At 34.2% G+C, this 15,929-nt stretch overlaps 3 protein-coding genes across 3 annotated transcripts in view; all 3 read left to right on the forward strand.

Annotated features, from left to right (window-relative positions):
* slc16a2 (solute carrier family 16 member 2) overlaps window positions 1–2,714 on the forward strand; it is a 42,352-nt gene extending 39,638 nt beyond the window's left edge. The window contains exon 7 of the mRNA XM_079629912.1: window positions 943–2,714. The gene's annotated coding sequence lies outside the window, so the exon portion shown is untranslated. The remainder of the gene's footprint in view (window positions 1–942) is intronic.
* The window catches only part of srp72 (signal recognition particle 72), a 253,770-nt gene that overhangs the window by 143,657 nt on the left and 94,184 nt on the right, over window positions 1–15,929 (forward strand). The window lies entirely within an intron of this gene.
* The window catches only part of arl9 (ADP-ribosylation factor-like 9), a 324,624-nt gene that overhangs the window by 124,275 nt on the left and 184,420 nt on the right, over window positions 1–15,929 (forward strand). The gene's annotated exons all lie outside the window — the stretch shown is intronic.

Below are 15,929 nucleotides of genomic sequence, written 5' to 3' on the forward strand. Positions count from 1 at the left end.
TCCCGGGTCACATTATCCGTGTTTTTTAGTAATTTTTAGGCTTTAGTGTAATTTAAGAGTAACTTTTGGAAGTGAAAAAGAACAAATGAAATTATAATTTACAGCGGGAAAATACATTTTTTTTATTGGCTTTTATTTTTATATTTTTCGTTTTCATGTTAATTTTTGTTGATTTTTTTGTCAATTTATTATGTGCTTTTGTCATATTATACGTTTTTTTTTAATACAGGTGAAACTGGAAAAAAAATTATATTGTGCAAAAGTTCATTTATTTCAGTAATTCAACTTAAAAGCTGAAACTAATATATTATATAGACTCATTACATGCAAAGTGAGATATTTCAAGCCTTTATTTGTTATAATTGTGATGATTATGGCTTACAGCTTATTAAAACCCCAAATAAAAAATTAGAATATTGTGAAAAGTTTTTCATAAGCTGTAAGCCATAATCATCAAAATTATAACAAATAAAGGCTTGAAATATCTCACTTTGCATGTAATGAGTCTATATAATATATTAGTTTCACCTTTTAAGTTGAATTACTGAAATAAATGAACTTTTGCACCATATTCTAATATTTCCAGTTTCACCTGAATAAAAAACAACTAATTTTGCATCATAGCATTTCTTTGTTTTAAAATGTGCAATAAACGTATTCCTGTTTTTTATTTAAAAGCTGATTTTCAATGCGGCTCACTATATACAAAATAATAACTAAATAAATGCAGAATACTCTTTTCATGCATGCTTAATTTCTCTTTTCTCTTGCCAAAAAAGTTAATTTTGGACTCTGACTGTTTGCTTCTAAGATAGATGAAGGGCTGCACAAGCTTAATATTTGATGTGTGACATGAAAAACTGGCACCCCAGATGTGTGTGTGTGTGTGTGTGTGTGTGTGTGTGTGTGTGTGTGACGTCTGTCGTTCCTCTCTCTCTGCAGGGATTCATACAGAGATGGTGTATTTCCTCTTTGCTCGTCTCTAATCAAACTCGAGGTCTCAAGGCTTTCCCCCTTGCTCTTCTTCTGTGCTGGAGAGGAGATGTGATCGTCCAATCCCACGCTGCCGTTCCCACCGACTTCCCAATGCGGATCCGTGCCGAAACCACCGACTCGTGTCCGAGCACAAACTGAACGGAGAGCTCAGGTAGTGCGGGAGCCAGCGCTTCAATTAGGACCTTTTACAGAGGAAACAAAATTCACTTCATCAATTCGGCGTGTTTTACAGAGTAAAAGAGCTTGATACTGTAATTCTTTATTTTCTAGATTATGCAAATCAGATTTGTATGCGTTAGATTTTGTAAAAATCCGAAATATCCGAAACTTTTATGAGAAAAATCCGTCTTTCTTCGTGCACTTTCTGCTATCGACATCGATAACCTCAGCCGTGATTTATTTTAGCATAACGTACCGAAGCTGTTAGCGTATCACTTATGAATTATGTAGAAATGCACATTAAACGAGGAATCATTTTTATGGACTTTTTTAAATAGCTAATCCTCTGTCCTTTTAGTGATATCTGCTAAATGTAGTGCAGTGATCAGCAATGCACTAAGGAGTTCACAAACTGTGCCATGAGCCATCAGCCAGATGCAAACTGAAGCATCCGTAGAGCTAGGAATCAACAAAGAAAATAATTTGAAATTATATTTTGCATAATTTTTTTTTTTTTTGCAAAGCACATTTTCCATCAAATTTATATAATGCGAAAACAATCTTATTTTCACAATCACAATACAACAAACAAAGTCATAAGATACGGATGAATAATTTAAATCAGTACAACAAATTCCAGATTATAAAAAAATATTTTTTGAAGTTGTAAATTAAACAGATTATAGGAGAAAAGACTTTTTTTTTTCTACTTAAAAATTTCATGTTTAATCCAATCTTTGTCATTTCCGAGTGAAATTTGTTTTGATGTAAATCCTACACCGATTTTTTTTTTTTTCCAGTGCACCGTTTATGCAAAATATAATTTCTTATGTCTAGGGTAAAATATGACCCAGACATATATCGACTTTTTTTTTTTTTTTTTTTTTTTGTGAGAGATCCACTCAAGGACAGAATCACTACATTTACTAGAACTACGTTTTTTAAATCTAAATATGTGTCTTTTTTCCACATTTGACTCCCATTTATTGTATTTTTTTAAGAATTTATATTTTGGTTATATGTATTGTGTCTCGTTTGTTATATTGGAGAAGAAGAAAAAATCTGGCATTTGAGTTGAATGGACTTTGAGGTTCTTATGAAGACAATCAAAGCGTGATCTGGACTGAGTGATGACTGTCAAACTGTCACATGATCTGTGATTCTGTTTAAGAATGGAAAGAACGGATTGCTCTGAGCAAAACAACACAGTAGTATTATTATACAAAGTGGGCCATGTTTATGAGTATTAGTGAATTATTATGTGAAGAACATGACATTTGAAGCTGTTTTTTTTCTTTTGATTGTGTCTTTGTGTTGGTCGATAACTTAAACATGTCTGACGTGTTTGGTGAGAGCAGTCATTATAGCTTTTCTCAATCTCTGTTTCAAAAACCAGTGAGATATAACAATTCATATTGCTTTAGATGAGGCATATATTCTATAATATAAGAGTCTTTGAGTCAGTAAAAAAGTCAACATACTAAAAACAAGTTTATGGGGAGGTAATATTTAATGTAATCTTGATGAAATGGATTTCATAAAATTAAAAGTATCGATTTTTTTTTTGTGTGTGTGTTTACTGTTCTTGAAACCATAGATATACATAATAATAGCGGCTAGATGTCTCGTCCGCGGTGCTGGCCAATGGAGGTCGACGTCCGCACCTGGCGGCCATCTTGCCACAGTCAGCTCGCTCACTCGTAACATTGTGTTTTAATGGTGCATGTACTTTTAAATAACCATAACTTGCTAAATTTTATACCGATTTTCAAACGGGTTGGTTTGTTATAACCGTCAGAGATGTAGTTATGACACTGCGTACTTATGAATAATTATAATATTATATATTTCAAAATGTTCAAGCATCCATAATTATAGCCACGTTAATAACGTTTGTAAGAAACCAAACAGTTTGTAAATCTGGCAAGATTTCAGCGAGTATTTGTGTTCGTGCAGATCACTCACCTTACAGAAAGCTTGCCTGTGACAAGATGGCCGCCGGTGATGACGTTAGAGACGTAAGACATCTAGCCTTTATTATGTATATCTATGCTTGGAACAGCGTTGTTTTGTAATCTCTTCTTCGACTATTGCACAATACATCACAGCTGCGTATTGCCACCTAGTGGACTCTTCTGTCTCAACATTGATCTTGCGCATGTACAGTTGGGGTGAAGTATACATTGGGCTACAGAAACACTCTGATAACAAACTGTAAAACTCAATTGTGGACCACAAACCCAGTCTGGAGCCGCACGGGTATATCTGTGGCAATAGCAACTATACATTGTATGGGTCAAAAATATCCATTTTTCTTTTATGCCAAAAATCATTAGGATATTAAGATCATGTTCCATGAAGATATTTAGTAAATGTCCTACCGTAAATATATAAAACATGTATTTTTGTGAGTGAATGCAGCACAATCGTGAACATAAATGCACAACTTTAAAGGAGATTTTCTCAATGTTTAGATTTTTTTGCTCCTCAGATTCCAGATTTTCAATAGTTGTGTCTCGACCAAATATTGTCCTATCCTAACAAACCACACATCAATGGAGAGATTATTTATTCAACTTTCATATGATGCATACATCTCAATGTCAAAAAAATTGACCCTTATGACTGGTTTTGTGGTCACAGTTGTGAATTGAGTGCCATTTGCCTATTTCGTGCATTTCCCATCAGTGTTTTGTGAAGTTGAATGATGATTTTGTCTCGGTCTCACTGGTATTTGGAGCAGAGCTGTAGTTTCTCTCTTTCGCACGCTGTCCTTTCATCCGTCTATTTGTCAATTATTTCCCAGAAGCCCTTTAACCAGCGGTTTCTGTCCGTATGAGCGAACTAACCTCGTTTCGGGTACACTTATCTCAGAACTCATTAGATGGCCTGTTTAAAAAGCAAACGATATGGTCACGATCTTAACCAAACTGCCTCAATCCTGCAGGTTTAACCAGAACACAAGACTCAGATTTTAGTACTGTGTGTGTGTGTGTGATCATGTTTTCTGGTGACTAAAGATGATTAATTGATGTCTTTATTGGAAAAAGAAGTAATCGTGCATACCTCAGAAGTCTGTTTCATGATTGCATGTCGGATCTGGTGCGTTTAGTGTGAGCAGATTCATGGATCGGAAAGCCATGACTCCTGATCAGCGTGTGATTATCATCATGATTATAGCAGGATCCTCATCTAAACGGTAATCTCTACTTTGAGTTTTGGTCGTGCCATTTTTTACTGATGGGTGTGTTTTTATATGCGTGAGAAACGGAGATAAAGAACGAGAGAGACAGACACAGACACATTCATAACTCAGGGAGTGCAGAAGTTTTTCATTTTTCATCACCCTCATGCGTATTAATGCACGCTGGATTCATAAATCTCTGTTGTGCAACACATCATGTTATCTAGAACCTCATGTTATCAGTTATGGAATTTAAAGCCTCAATATTTGGGTGAATCTCAAGAAAAAACACGTCTAGTTCATATTTAAAATCCAATAAATATAATTATAAATACACATTATATATACAGGTGAAACTCGGAAAAATTTGAATATGGTGCAAAAGTTCATTTATTTCAGTAATTCAACTTAAAAGGTGAAACTAATATATTATATAGACTCATTACATGCAAAGTGAGATTTTTTTGGATGATAATTTGGATGATTATCAGCTTATGGAAACCCCAAATTCAAGATTAGAATATTGTGAAAAGGTTTTCATAATCTGTAAGCCATAATCATCAAAATTATAACAAACAAAGGCTTGAAATATCTCACTTTGCATGTAATGAGTCTATATAGTATATTAGTTTCACCTTTTAATTTGAATTACTGAAATATGAAAAAAAATTAACATTTGCTCGATATTCAAATTTTTCCAGTTTCTCCGGTATATAATTGGCAATACAACTTAATCTGACAATAATTTTCACGTTACGTTAATGAGACTGGGATGTTTTTTTTGCATTACAGTAATAATAATAGGGCAGGAAAATGCTTGATTTATGAAAATGAAAATAATGTCAAATATTGATGTTCCTGAAGTAATTGTACTTCAAACTAATTATAATTGAGTCACATTAATTTCTTATGTCTTCCGTTAATGCTTTTGTCCGGTTTCAGCCAAACGTGTGTGTAGGGAATGTGTTTTGTTTGTCTGTTTCTCTCTTGTCTTTTATTCTGGGTTTGCTTTAGTTAATTTTAACCTTCTAGACATTTAAAGATTAAGGCTTTTGTGAGAAATGTTTTATTTTTTAATCTCCAACCACCCAACTTCTTTCTGGTATGTAATGTCCACTTAATACGATCCATTAAATTACTGTGCAACTTTTTTTTTTTGCATCATCAATTTTTTTTAAAAGGATTTTTTTTAAATCCTGTTATCTTGAGTAAAAAAAGGTTATGACGACCAATAAAAACAACAATTTCACTTTTTTCTTACCTCACAAAACTGCCTTTTTGTCCCGTCCACTTGATGCATTTCAATGGCGTTTCTTTCAAGGCCAGATTACATCCTACTTTTATTTATCTTGTTTGTTTTCCTGCATATTGCAAAAGGAATCTAATCTAGGGGACGCAATAATCTTTATTTTTCTGTAAATGTTGAACTGATGCGCAAACATAGTAAAGGTCTCTTTAGCTTTGGGATCAATACTTCTGACTGCTTTCTGCACTTTCTGATGTGCCTGCACACAAAACTACTCTAAACTGCATTTCCACACGGCTTCTCGATTATATCGTTTACAGTTGTCAACGCAACAAAAACTGTACATTTAAGTACATTTCTCATATATGCATAAAGCAGAGTTGACCTCTAGGGGTCGGGGAGAGGTCAAACACTGTGACCTCTTGTATATATTGTGTCTGTCCCACCCGGTGCTTACGTGTACTATAGCGACACATGTTATAAAGCCTGATCCAGGCGATGTAGGGCTTCAATTGACAGCATTTCTCATTCTGAACCGGTCATTAAAGTGCAGGAAAATGCCTCGCATTGTTCTTCTCTTTCTCACTCAACTGTTCTCACTTTACACATCCTCAATCTTCATCTTCATCATGAACAATTAGGAATTTGAAAGGATTATTGAAGCTGAGCTGCTAGAAATGTAATTTTGTGTTCATGTGAAAAATGTTTTTTTTTGCTCCTGTAATTTTTTTTGTTTTCTATTCAACCAACAATAAACATATTACACACCAATTGTTTGTGTTTTAACAGTATTTGCTCTCGATTCATTGACAACATGATTGTTAAAGTCCCCCTGTGGTAAAAAAAATAATAATCTAGTTTTTAATGTTGTTTATGTGTCTATGTGGTGTTTTTAATACGCATAAATCATGTGTAAATTCATAAGTCGACAGCATTGCTGAGTGTTTTCTGCTTAAAACTGCAGTGAACCAAAGACAGTCTCAAAAACACAGTTTGAAATCGCTGGTGTTTCTGACGTCACACACTACCTTGTAACCAATCAGATCAACATGTGATCGTCAACCAGTTGAGTGGAGGCGGGGCTCATTTGCATATTCATAGAACCGCATATACTAAATGAGACAAAAGTGTCGAGTTACATTCAAGATATTTTGAAGAATTTGTTTTTCAACTAAAAAACATATAAATATGCCATTTTGGTGATCAAATATGAGTTTTAAGGGATCAAATGATTGACTATAGGGGGACTTTGATATTTTAAACTGCATTTTGCTAGAAACCAGGCCCCACATTGCAAACAAAATGGATGAAAATAGGCCTCTGTTTATGTCCTAAAGTCAAGAGAAATTATGACTTTTCATTATACGTGTTTATTCTGTACAGTCCTTTCTGCTCTGAGCTGCTGGGTGAACTAACCTATACATCAGAGCTGTTTACTGTGTGTGTGTGTGTGTGTGTGTGTGTGTGTGTGTGTGTGTGTGTGTGTGTGTGTGTGTGTGTGCGTGCGCGTGCGTGCGTGTGCGCAATGTTAAGATTAGCAAGATAAATTTTTTTGAAAACTTCCACGAACTTAGAGGAGATATTTGAGATGTTGGTTAAGCCTTTTGTGCAAGACTTGATCATAAACAATGTAGCATTATTACTCCTCTTTTTATCCTGATTCATATTAATCAACTGGTTACATAACATGTGATGTCATAAAAATAAAAATGTCTTGGAATCAGCAGTTGAAATCTTTCTAGGTAGCAGCACTGTACTTCTAAAACAACATCAGGTAAAATGACCGTTGAAAATCAACTTTACATTTCAAATAATAGCCTAGAAGTTTTTTACAATGCCCCCTAGCTGTTCTAAATTCAATGTAAACCACGGCTTCACGGGGCTTATTGCTTTTATAAAACGGTTAGTCAATTAAAATATTTGTTTTAATATTTATGCAATGAGGTCGCACTCACAGGTGTAATGTTTGAAGTCCCACTCTGCGGTCCTTTATACTGTAGGGGGCGGGGCTTCGTATTCTAGAGAGCGTTTGATTGGACAGAAAATCTGATGAGAATTAAGTGATCTAATCAAAATTATTTATCCATATTGGCGGAAGTCAGAGGCTGTAAGTTTTGAACGCCTTTATGAATTTCATATTCAACATATTCAAACTAAAAGCCAAAAACTTAAATTTTGGTTTCATGGAGACTTCGAATGCGACTCAACCAATCAGAACCAAGGACGGGAACTATCCGTTGGTCTGAAAAAAAAAAAAAAAAACGGCAAACGGGCTGAATTAATACAAATAACTTGCGAATTGAATCTCTGACAGGGTGAGGAACTTTATGGAAAAGAAGAGCGATTACTCTGGTAAGTAAGTTAGCCTACTAACGGAGGTAAGATGGGAAAAATGGTAGCGAAATTGTCATCTAGACAGTCAATTTCCTTCAGATACAGGTAGCCTAACAGGTTCATATTTAAATCCAAAACATAAGAATGGCGAATTTCGTCGAAGTCGACGAGCATATACGTGTTTAACTAGTCAATTAACAGTCGAAACACTGCAGAATGTCTTTCTAAGAAATGTCAGTAGACCAAAATCTCCAGACAACATGAGCTGTGGAAAATTATAAGTGATCAAGGAGCTTAATACAACCTTTTACAGCAGATGCCATTGAAAACACGTTAAGTCTATCCACCAACAGCCTCGCATCATGGACAACATCTGATATAGAAACAAAGGTGCTCACTAGCATAATTGACATACATGATGTTGTCTGGAATATTAAACTAAAATAATCTTTAAAATGAATCTTCATGAGTTTAAAATGAAATTATATAAACAGGTCTTCAGAAGGAGTGGAAGTGTAGTGACACCTTTGAACCAACAGGTGGCGCTCACTGTCCGTCCAATTCAAAATCATTCACCAGCTTCAAATTAAACTCTACTTTGATTCAATTGTAATTAGATCTATATACCAGAATGACACATGTAATGGAGTCTCCTGCTTGCATTCAGAAGGAGTTCATGAGTGTCACGTGCTGACAGAGTGAAATGACGTAATTAATTAATTCCAAGCACATATAGTCAGTATTATGATACATAAATGAGTAGATTTCCACATGAAGTTCAAAATGCATTAGGCTACTTACTTACTAGATGATATTTACTCTTACGTGCCTCTGTGTCATTCTCTCTTTTATGAAAGCTTGTTTCCACAGAATAAAAAAAAAAAAGGTTTTTGGGACCTCTCAGTTCTGACATTTTTTTCCTTAGAATTGTGAGCGAGATATAAGTTGCAATTGTCCAAATTATAGTTATAAAAAATGAGAGAAAAGCAATTTTTGTATTTATTAGTTTTATTTCTTGGTAAAAATGTATCTTGTTGCTTTTGCTGTAATTATACATATACACAAATGTAAATTATTTCGCGATTTTCGGTTATTGTTATTTAAAGAGGAATTTATAATACATTTGGAGACATTGAGAGGGATGAAAAGTCCCAAAGCAAAGTATTCTTTATTGGATGATTATGGTTTTATAATAGGCTATAAACTCCTCTACTTCTCCTTTTATTCCTTTACTTATTTTTTCTTTCCTTTCTTTAACTTAAAGGATAATTCCGGTATTTAACACCTTGAGTCTATATTGTAGTTTGTTTTGGATGAACAAGAGTGGTGGACAACATTTTTTTGACAATGGTTCCTCTCTCGAGTTTTTGACTATAAAAGAATTGGCCATGGACCCATTTAACATTGGAGTCAATGGGCATGTCCGAAAATGTCATTAAAACAGCCAATAATGTTCGTTTACAAAACTGTGCAACTCACCGAGTGATTAGTGATGTTAGTTGATGTTCCAGAAACAAAAAGTGTTGCGAAATACAGTTTCTGTCGTGTTTTATTCGTCATTTTCGAGCACTCAGTCCTTCAACAGAATTCAATGGGATTTTACAAAATGACGAATAAAACACGACAGAAACTGTATTTCGCAACACTTTTTGGTTCTGGAACATCAACTAACATCACTAATCACTCGGTGAGTTTAACAGTTTTGTAAACGAACATTATTGGCTGTTTTAATGACATTTTCGGACATGCACATTGACTCCAATGTTAAATGGGTCCATGGCCAATTCTTTTATAGTCAAAAACTCGAGAGAGGAACCATTGTCAAAAAAATGTTGTCCACCACTCTTGTTCATCCAAAACAAACTACAATATATAGACTCAAGGTGTTAAATACCGGAATTATCCTTTAAAATTTAATATAATCTCAGTCTTTGTAAATCTATCTTTCGGTTATATGACTGACTTTCTTTTAATGTTTAACAAATATATGAATAAAACAAGTTTATATTTCATGGTGGAAACAAGCTAACATTATTATCTCTCAGTATTTCTTATTTTTCTTCATATCTTGAAATGATCACATCCTGTCAAGAAAAAAAAGTAAGTTTCCAAGTAAATGTCCATTTAATTATTTCATAACATGTGACATTTAACTGGCATTGCGTTGCCATTTACTGACTTGTTTTTCTCTAATCTGAAATAATAATAATAATAATAATACCTGTTTTAAAACTAAATGCAAATATTTAGAAGTGTTCTATAGTCTCAGGAGTCTCTGATTATCTCAGGAATGGAGATTTACGCAGAAAGTAGTGGATTTGGCCAGAAGAAGTATGTCTTAGACATGGCGATCATTAAAAACAGATTTAGGGACGCTTCTTTCTTTTTCTTCTGCGTTTCTTCACTGCAATTCCAGAGAAACTCAAAATCAAATCCCTCACAGAAGCCCCTTAAAGCTATTTATACACTGGAAAAAGTTCAGGACATTATTTCCAGATCTGCTTTAAGAGGCTGATGAGGAATTTCTCGTAAATAATAATAATAAGCAATTCCAACCTGATCATGTGGAAAGATATGCTCACGCAGATTATGTCTGGTGTGTGTGTGGACTTTACGTACTGCCGAGTGCAGACAGGAATGAGAAGAGCATGACCTTTGACTTATTACTTGTAATGCCGGTACACACATTGTATAATTTTGGCCGGTTCCAGATGAAAGATGACCAATCGTGTATTTCCAGATCTCATGAAAGTGCGTATCTATACGACGAATGTTATTTCTCGTGCCATTTATATGCCAAAAATGTGTATATGATACGCAGTTTTCGCATGCATATTATTATTATTATATATTTTTTTATTCTTTATTTGACATGAACAATGGACAGTGAGCAGTGTTGGGGAAAGTTTTTTTTAAAAAGTAATGCATTACAATATTGCGTTACTCCCTTAAAAAGTAACTAATTGCGTTACTTAGTTACTTTTTTAGAAAAGTAATGCGTTACGTTACTTTTGCGTTACTTTTTTTCCCACCTGGGCTGGGCTTGTTTTTTTATAACACAAAAGTTATATTTTTGGGCAAATGTAAAGACCCTTTCACACCAAAAGTGAAATAATAATCCTCAGGCTGAAGGACATGTGTACAGAAAGCAAACAAGCAAATCTTTCTATCTATCTATAGTCATGTTTGCTTATTAAACTGAATCATCGAAGGTCAGAAGCAAGTACATTGGTCAATAAAGTGAGATTAAATGCATAAAAAATTATGTTTTATTTCACATATTTAGTTATTTGGAGGTTTGCATAGTATTCTGATTCTGCATTTCACTGATTTTATTCATTTTGAGGAATATTTAATATTTTTTTGTGCAAGTGAGATGAGTAAATGCTCACATTTAGTCAAGAACTACAATAAACATCATGTACACACACACACACACACACACACACACACACACACACACACACACACACACACACACACACACACAAACGCCTCTGCACTTTGATTTGTCTCAACATGAGGACAGGAGAGCTGTCAGTCAATAAATGGGAAAACTTGTGTTACTTATTTGAAAAAGTAACTCAGATATTTTGTTGTAAATTTTTAAAGTAATGCGTTACTTTACTAGTTACTTGAAAAAGTAATCTGATTACGTAACTCAAGTTACTTGTAATGCATTTCCCCAACACTGACAGTGAGATAAGCTACAGAGCTAAATTTCAAACACATTGTCCATCAATTAACAATAAATACAGCAATCTAAATCACTACCAAACAATCTCAATATAAATCCTATAAAATATCACATAATATTACAAAATCAATGCCCCATAATTGTAAAACCTTGACAGAACAAGTGGATTTAATGATTAAAGACACAACTCCTTTAATTTTAACATATTTTTCAAATGCAGCTTGAAATGTGTCAAAGTATGATACGGTCTAATAGTAGTTGGTAAATTATTCCAGTTTTTAAAGAAAAAGCTGATCGACCAAACTCAGTTACTGTAAAATGTGCTTCACAGTCTCCTCCTCTTGAGGATGCCCATGTTTGTCTTGTATTTTCTGTACGTGAGGCAACAAATGCTTTTAAGGGTAAAGGTGCCAGATCATTTACAATTTTATTCATTAAACAACAACTGTAAAATATAATAAAATTATCAAAAGTAAAGAAATTTTGCTTTTGGACTGTAAGGCAATGATGGTAGGTCTCTTGTCAAATGCCTTTATGTATAAGTTATATAAATATAAGTGCATATGACACGCACTCGCCACCCCTGATCATACCCAAGGGTTTTCAGTGCATAGCATATGCACGCAAAAACCATTTTTGGCGTTTAAATGGTACGAGAAATAACATTCGTGGTATAGATACGTACTTTCATGAGATCGTGTTGGTATTTCTGTGGTCGTGGCTCTTAAACGGTGATCCTCGTACAGGTTCAAAGATGGCCGTTGTCACGGTCTTGCTACCAAAGATAGCCTATGATTATTTTCTGACAGTGTCATAAATTCAGGATGATCATCTCAGTGTGTTTGCTGCTGCGAACATCTAGTGACTAGCCAATAAAAATGCAGCATGAAATGGCGTATTGATCAAAACTTCAAGCTCCATTTGCAAAATTGTCAAGCCGTCGTCCTCTTTTCACTAGCCATGACTATCCAACCGCACATAAAAACCACAATTTCCAAAGTGCAGATGATTTCACCTGTTGAATCGTAGGTTAGTATAGAAGAATAAAACATAATAAGCATGTGCTAATGGTAAACAAATAGAGCGAGATTAATCACACTTTGGAAATTGTGGTTTTTATGTGCGGGAATCTCAGTAAAAATACTAAGAATCTCAGATTCTCAGATCTTGTTTCCAGTCCAAACAACTAAAAATTCATAAATCAAGATGCTAACTAAAGTAGTAAAATGCTATAAGATATTATGCCTTGTTTTCTGAGGTAAAAATAAAAAAGAAGTGAGTTTTTTTTTCTTAAAACAAGCTAAATTTTCTGCCAATGGAGTAAGAAAAATAATCTTAATTCAAATGGAAAACAAGATCTTACCCCATTGGCAGATCATTTAGCTTGTTTTAAGAAAAAAAACTCACTTCTTTTTGATTTTTACCTCAGAAAACAAGACATAATATCTTATAGCATTTTACTACTTTAGTAAATGCATCTTGATTTATTAATTTTTAGTTGTTTGGACTGGAAACAAGATAAAAAATACTGAGTTGGCCTTTTGCTTGTTTAAAAAAAAAGTCACTTCATTTTGATTTTTTCACCCAGAAAATTTACTAATCTAGTAAATGCATCTTGATTTAATATTTTTTTGATATTTGGACTGGAAACCAGACAAAAATACTTAGTAAGCTGTGTGGTACCTAAATTTTTTATTAGATCCATGTCGTACAGTGTGATTATAGGATTTAACACAGGTAACAGAGATGAGAGGATTGCAGCTCGAAAGAGAAAGAGATGGAAAGAATGAAGAGATGATGTGTGTAAGACACCAAATCACCGTCTGCCTTTTCAAGTGTGTTACTCAGAGTGACCGACTCGACTGTTTTAGTCACTGTTAACCACTGACACGGCACCATAAAGAGAAAACCCCTCACTTTTACATGTTTGAGTGGGTCTGGGGGAAAGTAGTAGCAGTGTTGTTTAATCCATTACTGAGGGCAGTTTAGCTCACAGTCAAATAATTGAGTCATGTTCTCTTCCGTTCCAGTGGAGCTGGTGAGACGTGCAGGATGACATGCTGAGTCACGCTGTCAGAATGAGCTCAACATGTGCCGTCCTGCGGGATCAGTGTGGTTTCACGTCTGTGCTGAAGAGGAAACCAGACATGCTCAGATCTCCAGGAAAAGCTGGAAGGTAGGCCTACGTAATATACAGTAGTCAACATTTGAAGTGGAGCAAAAAAGTTCATCAAAAGCCATACTCGCACTGGATTAGTATTATCTGGCCTGGGGACCTCGTGTGATTTGGACATTATTACCCACCAACATTTTAATTTCGTGTGGCGCATTCGCACGGGATAAACGAAGCCTGTGATTTTACTCGAATTAACTGACTTATCTCCCGGATATGATGTCAATAGGCTATTGCTTGGAAATGTCTTGTCGTTAAAAGTCTAGTATGATATATCATAAACAGAAGAATGCTGCTATACATGTCATTTATCTAAAAATTAAATAAAAAAAGCGATAAAAAAGGATTATAAAATGCGCACAGGAAACAAAAACCTTGAAAAACTTATATACGACCCCACCAAATCACAGAGATGCCGATTCACATGTGACTAATATGTGACCCTGGACCACAAAACCAGTCACATGGGTACATTTTCTGAAATTGAGATGTATACATGTATGAAAGCTGAATAAATAATCTCTCCATTGATGTGTGGTTTGTTAGGATAGGACAATATTTGGTCGAGACAACTATTGAAAATCTGGAATCTGAGGAGCAAAAAAAATCTAAACATTGAGAAAATCTCCTTTAAAGTTGTGCATTTATGTTCACGATTGTGCTGCATTCACTCACAGAAATACATGTTTTATATATTTACGGTAGGCAATTTACTAAATATCTTCATGGAACATGATCTTTACTTAATATCCTAATGATTTTTGGCATAAAAGAAAAATGGATAATTTTGACCCATACAATGTATAGTTGCTATTGCCATGGCGAAATATGGAAGGTCATTTTTACTTTACAAATGACAGACATGGCCGATTCACACGGGATTAAGATCATAGACAACCTCCGCAATTATTACTTTAATAGGGCTAAAGTTGTCCTAAGACAAGAACGGGTATTGTTCAAAATCAATGTATAACTTTGATGAAAGGTTTTGATCCACTTCAAATGTTGACTACTGAAGATTTAAGTGAACTTTGGAAAAAAAAACTAATTTAATTATAAGACCTTATACTTAAAAGTCTCAAAATATAGATAAACTTGGTATATACTCTAAAATAAAATAATAGAGAGAATATTATAGCTTTATAATTCACCTGTTTGGAGGGTTTATTTTTGTTGTTTATTTAATTAGTCAAAAACATGACAGAGTTGGAGGATATCTAACGCAAAAGCATCACTTTTATTAAGACTAACAATTATTATATTAATTCATGTAATAATTAAGTATTATTATTATTAGTATAAAAGAGAAACACATCCAATTATCTAGGATAACTTTACCAGACAGTTTATGAATCTTCAGTCATTATAGTGAATAAAACACCATGAAATAACAAAACAAGACATCTTGTAATGCTTAACATAATAATATGATAACATAATAATAATAATATGATAATATGATGACTGTTTATATACAAAATAGGAATTATATATATATATATATATATATATATATATATAAATTCCTATATATATATATATGTATGTATGTATGTGTATATATATAATATTCCTATTTTGCATATGAACAGTGAAATTGATGTTGCATCACAGGTTTGCATGCACATTATTAGTAATGTTTTGTAATAAAGTTTGGCCATGTTGCTTCCTATCGTGTGTGTTTGTCCCTCAGCAAGCAGTGTTTGTCTTTGATAACAGATAACAGGTGACACAAAAGGTCACCAACTTCTTTCAGACTCAGGCCTTCATTTTCCCTCCAAGCTAAACACATCCCCAGAGCACTTCCTGTCAAACAGGAACTGATAGTACGCTCCATTTTTATCTGGGCCAGAACATGGAAATGTTATCGTATTCCTGTGGGACTCTTCATCCACCCTTTGCCTGCGAGTCTGTGTGTCTCTCTGCATGCAGGACTGTGACGAGACCGTGAACAATAAACGGCATTATCTGCATTGCCATTCAATTCACACATTTTATAGAGACTGTGTCATAAAGTCGTGTATTAATTGTGTGCATGTTTGATTAAGAAGCAGATATTATAGTCAAAAATAATAATAATGTGTGATGACAGATATTGAAAACACATTTATGAGATGAAAGGGAGGAAAACAGACCGTGA

Source organism: Phoxinus phoxinus (genome assembly GCF_949152265.1).
Source record: "Phoxinus phoxinus genome assembly, chromosome: 12".
Lineage (NCBI taxonomy): Eukaryota > Metazoa > Chordata > Actinopteri > Cypriniformes > Leuciscidae > Phoxinus > Phoxinus phoxinus.